The sequence below is a fragment of the Pinus tabuliformis genome, chromosome 4_2 (genome assembly GCF_031772625.1).
Source record: "Pinus tabuliformis cultivar Carrire ecotype Pingquan chromosome 4_2, CPIR1, whole genome shotgun sequence".
In the NCBI taxonomy this organism is placed as follows: domain Eukaryota; kingdom Viridiplantae; phylum Streptophyta; class Pinopsida; order Pinales; family Pinaceae; genus Pinus; species Pinus tabuliformis.
Window position 1 is genome coordinate 462,088,723 of NC_142304.1, and position 6,000 is coordinate 462,094,722.

Sequence of the window (6,000 nt, forward strand, 5' to 3'; positions counted from 1 at the left end):
CACCGGAAAAACCCACCAGAAAGGCTTTCAAAAAGTCGCGTTATAGACAACTGCTTTTGTATGTGTTGATCGGACACTTCACCATAAAAGAATAAACTGGCTATTTTTTTGGCTTTTTTGAGCGGATTCGACTGAAGGTGTTATCAGGTTAGTAATCCAAAAAATATATAAATTTAAGTGGCTGATTTATGTTTTTGGAAAGCTTTTAGTTTTTTTTTAACTGAATTCATTTTTTAATTTAGCAATGTGATTAAATATAAAATACAGAATATTGAAATTTCACTAAAATCATATTCTTGAGTTATAAAAAAAATTTCAATTAAATTTTTATTATTATTTTTTTAATGAGTGTGCCAATTTTGTAATAGGATTTTCATAACTTTAATTTAATTATCAATAATTATTAAGTAAATAGTAAAGTTTAATCTCCATCGAATATTCTATAATATTCATAATAGTATACAGAAATCAAAAATTGAGTTTTTATCTTCAAAACAGTTATGCTATTTTCCCCCTTTTAATTCAACTGATTAATTAAAAAATACGTCATATCAGTGAGTATCATATGAAGTGACTTATGGCTTTTTTGGGCATGTGGTATTGATAAGCCATGAACATGGTTAATAACCTTGTTCCATGTTTTTCTAAATGTATATATGTTTAATTTATATATTAATTCTTTTTATAATTAATAATACTAATAATAATTTAAAATAAGGTTATAATTAAGTTCGTATTTATGAATTTCATTATTTTTAACAATGTGATATGTATCATGAAGTAAGTGTTTTGATGCTTATTATGAATTGATGCCTATTTACCATCCATTATATGATTGTGCTAGTAAGCTAGATGTTTTCATATGTATTTATTAATTTCTTTAATAAATGTGTGTTGACGGTGCTAGAGCCACCAACATGTCAGGGGATCTCCCTGGTAAGAAGTCCCAACTAGACCCCACATCGTTTGCAATAGGAGTCCCAATGGTGGGTAGTACGGTGTCGCCTTGATTGCAGTTGTGCACATAGGTAAGTAAGATGTCCTTGTTGGTAGCAAGGGTGTGACCTTGAAGTAAGTCAACGAAGGTTTATGAAAGGCCCTAACACACAGAATGGGAGAGGAGTGCGCCCCTCAGAATCCTGTGGTAGCAAGCAACTTGAAAGGGAACACATGAGTTGAAAGACATCACGAGATAGAAAGAAGGATAGCCGATGATCCAAAGTGATGGGTTATATCAAAAAAACGCCTCGATAAGATTCATACAAACACATACAGAATAGTCCATACATACATGCGTAAATTACAGCTACATACATCATTAGAGTAACCAGGATAGTCGAACTACAATAAAAACATATGCATGAAACATGTTGGCTCTATTATATTAAAAGAGTGAAAGATCCAATCATACATACAACCATGACAACCACTAGCCCTAATAGCAGAACATTATAGTCACTACCAGTTGCTCCTCCAAAGTGATGTACTAGCTCTACACTGTAGAGAAGCCAACGCTCATTACAATACACTCCAAGCTTTCTTTAAGTTATACCTATAGGAAGCTTGTCTCCCAAAAGCCTGTACAATGAGTTATGAGGTTCTATAAATAGCAAAGCGCAGGGTCACCCTAGAGATTCCCCTTTGTGACTCCTCACCTTCCCTCATGAATCTTCAACTTACACATGAATGTTACATTCTACTATTGACACTTGGTCTTTCACTTTACAACATGTTTACAATACAATTTGCACATGTACCCATATGACAAGAAAATGGGGTTGAGCAAGCCATGCAAGACATCACTAAGACTCAGACGACTGTGGGAAAACTAACTCTTCGACATCCTCTCGATGATCGATGGTGGCGAACTGATGCCAAGATTGGTTGTCCGTTATGGTGTCTGCATACCCTGTGGTCACATTCTTCTAAAAGCGAATCCTTGCCTCCATTGGATTCGGGTACATTGATTTTTCACATCTATCCAACTCGTCGGATAGCATGCCCATCATGGTCATGAGTGTAGATAGACTAGCATCATACTAGTGCATAGTGTCTGCACTCATGTGCAAGTCTGTGTTGGTGGCTATGAACATGAACTGATAAAAGTACATGTCAAGCTCTAGTCAAAATTGCTTCTTTGTCTTCACCTCAGTGAGTGTGCCAATGGATGGGATCACATGCATGCATACAATGACATCCATGCTCCTGAACACTCGTGCATGTGAAGCATGTATGTTATGCTCTTAACCTGTAAAAAGATACCCAAATACAGAATATGCAAAGAAAGATACCCAGAACATAGAATAGTGAGAGACAACAACAAATATTTTATTATTCAGAAAGCAATGTTCACTGGCCTCTTCGAGGGGGCAACCTCCAATAGAGCAGAGCTCGATGCAAAAATAAGACACGATGCTCCTCGCAGGGAGTCTCTATCCTTTATATATGACTCATACATGCAATACCAAGGATCAATACCATGGGTTTTATTAATACCATCTATCTAATACTATGGCCCATTTGCAACTAACTTTGGTCCCGTTATTAATTGCGGGTTAACCACTTACAATTATTAATATGGGCTTTATTGACTCTTGACTATGACTTGATCCCATTACATAAATAAGGGGGTTAGGGTGGGACCCTAACATGCCCTCCCCCTTAAGACTAGGCTTGTCCTCAAGGCCGAAGCTGCGGAAACTGCTGAAGAATAGTGGCTGGTTCCCAAGTTGCATCTCTGGAGAGGTGTCTTTTCACTTGACGAGGACTTCCCTAATCATGCGGCCCCACAGGTGCCTGTCTCGTGTGTTTAGGACCTATTCAGGTTGGAGCCAGATTGACCCTTCTTCGTCCAATTCAGGTAGACTGGCTTGAATTCTGCAATTGTTCCCAATCACTTTCTTGAGGCATGAGACATGGAAAACTGGATGGATTTTTGCAGTTGGTGGCAAAGCCAACTTGTAAACTACTTCTCCAATGCGCTGAAGTACTTGATATGGTCCGTAGAATTTTGGAGATAGTTTCTGACAACCCTTGTCTTTGAGTGATGTTTGCTTATATGGTTGCAGCCTCAAAAAGACTTGATCCCCTTCTTGAAATTGGCGCTCTGAGCGATGCTGGTCTACCTGTTGCTTCATGCGGTTTCGAGCTTGATGAAGATTCTCCCTAAGATGGGCGAGCATGGTGGCGCGGTGTTCTAGGAGTTGATCCACTGCTTGTACCTTTGAGCACCCCTTGATATAAGAAGTAGGGGAAGGAGGGATTTGACCATATACTGCTTCATAGGGAGTCATTTTGGTGGTGGCATGATAGTTGGTGTTATACCACCATTTAGCCAGAGGTAACCACTGTACCCAAAGATGTTGCTTTTCTGAAGTGAAACACCTAAGGTAGGTTTCCAAACATTTGTTGACGGCTTCAGTTTGACCATCCATTTGCGGATGATAGGAAGTACTGAGTTTTAGTTGAGTGCCTTGTAGCCTGAAGAGTTCCTACCAAAAATTACTGGTAAATATCGGGTCGCAATCGGACACAATAGAAGTGGGCATGCCATGCAATTTGAAGATATGATCCATGAAAGATTGAGCAACCAAAGTCAGTGTAAACGGGTGGGGTAGGGCGCAGAAATGAGCATACTTCAAAAGTCTGTCCACAACAACCATGATGAATGACTTGTTTCCTGACTTTGGAAGACATGTAATGAAATCCATAGAAACCTCCGTCCATATTGATGCCAGGATGGGCAACAATTGTAATGTGCCTGGTGTGTTTACGGTCTCCCCTTTGTGGCATTGACAGACATTGCATTATGCTACGAAAGTAAGGATGTCCTTTTTCATGCCTGTCCAATAAAATGATCTTCTGGTGCGAGCATACGTCTTCTGAAAGCCTGAATGTCCTGCAATGGGGGATGAGTGTGATTCTGCCAAAATGTGACTTTTGAGGGTGGATGTTGGTGATATTACGACTCTATCCCTGTAGCGAAGAATCTCATCCTGCCACGAGTAGCCCTTGGTGGAATTTGGATCCACCTACAATTGAGAAATGAGTTGGGAGAGCTCGAGATGTGAAAACCATTCGCTTCGAGCCTCTTCAATGCATTCTAGAATGGGGAGGGAAATTTCTAGTAGAGTATTTTCCTCCTCAAATTGGCGAGATAATGCATCTGCTACACTATTGTCTTTCCCTTTCTTGTAAATGATCTCATAATCATATCCCAGCATTTTGGCGAGCCATTTATTTTGTTGTTGGGAGGATAGGCGTTGCTCCAGAAAATATTTAAGACTGTGATGGTCTGTGTTGATTTGGAAACGTCGCCCCAATAAGTAAGGTCGCCAGGTCTCTACTACATGTAAGATGGCCATCATTTCCTTCTCGTAGGTAGATTGGCCCAGATTCTTCCCACTTAGTTGTTGTCTTGTGAAGGCCAAAGGTCGCCCTTCCTGCATTAAGACCGCCCGAATACCCGTACCCGAAGCATCACATTCAATGACAAAAGATTTGGTGAATTCAGGTAGTGCTAAGACTGGAGTGGAACACATGGCATTTTTGAGAGCTGTAAATGCCTGTTGTGCGTCCTCATTCTAGAAGAATGAATTTTTCTTCAGGAGTTGAGTGAGGGGCTTCGCTATGCGACCATAGTTGTGGAAAAATTTACGATAATAGCATGTGAGACCCAAAAATCCTCTCAAGCTCTTCAAGGTCTTAGGTTGAGGCCAATCCTGCATTGCCTGGATCTTTTTGGGGTCCACCTTGACACCTTCACGCCCCACAATGTGGCCCAAATACTCAACTTCTTCCATGCCAAACGAACACTTGGACATCTTGACAAATAATTTATGCTTGCAGAGCAGTTGCAAGAGTAGATCTACATGCTGAAGATGTGCGGCCCAAGTGCAACTATAGATGAGGATGTCATCGAAGAAGACAAGGACAAATTTCCTGAGATATGGTTTGAGAAGGTGGTTCATAAGGATCTGAAAAGTAGAGGGGGCATTGCAAAGACCGAATGGCATGACTAGGAACTCATAATGGCCTTCATGAGTTTTGAAAGCAATCTTTGGAATGTCGACTTCCTTCATGCGAATTTGGTGGTAGCCCGAGTGAAGATCCAGCTTAGTGAAGAATTGAGCCCCATTGAGTTCATCCAGCAAATCATCAACCACCGGGATGAGAAATTTATCTTTGACTGTCAACTTATTGAGGGCCTTGAAGTCTAGACACATCCGCCACTCCCCATTTTTCTTGAGCACCATGACCACCGGTGATGAATAAGGACTAATGCTGGGACGAATGACACCTGCTTCCAAAAGTTCCTTGATTATTTTTTCTATTTCATTCTTTTGGGTGAACGGATATCTGTATGGGTGGACATTTGGGGGTTGGGCCCCTGGAACCAAGGTGATGCTATGATCATGTTCCCCTCTCGAGGGTGGAAGCTCATGAAGCTTATCAAAGACCGACATATGGTTATTTAAAATCTGTTGCATCTCAAGATGAATCGACAGAGACTTGGTTTCGACTACCTCGATGGCATTAAATTGAGATATAACTCCATGATGTCCCTTTTTTAGCAATTTTTCCATCCTATGCGAGCTGATGATAGAGGGAGCTCCCGCCTGGAGTCCACATGATGCGGGAGCACTCAGCAGCAAACGTGGACCAAAGGATCAGAACAGAGGAAAGTCTGCCTTAACGCAGAAAATTAAATTTAAAGCAGATAAAGCAGATTTAAAGCGGCTTTAAAGTGGATAAAGGATACTTATCTGTCATGCATGCATAAAAACAAGGATGGGATCAATGCTTCCAATCTAATGCATCTTATATATATGTGTAGTGTGATAGGGTGTGAGATATCTCTGTGTGGTGAGGAGAAATTGGGAGTGAAGATGTAGCCGAGCGTGAGCTCGTTTCTAAGGCTAAAACGCCTTAGTATCTAACCGTTTTGTGTGATATATAAAACCTGGGTTTAGTGTTTACGTTTATGTGCACTTTATAATT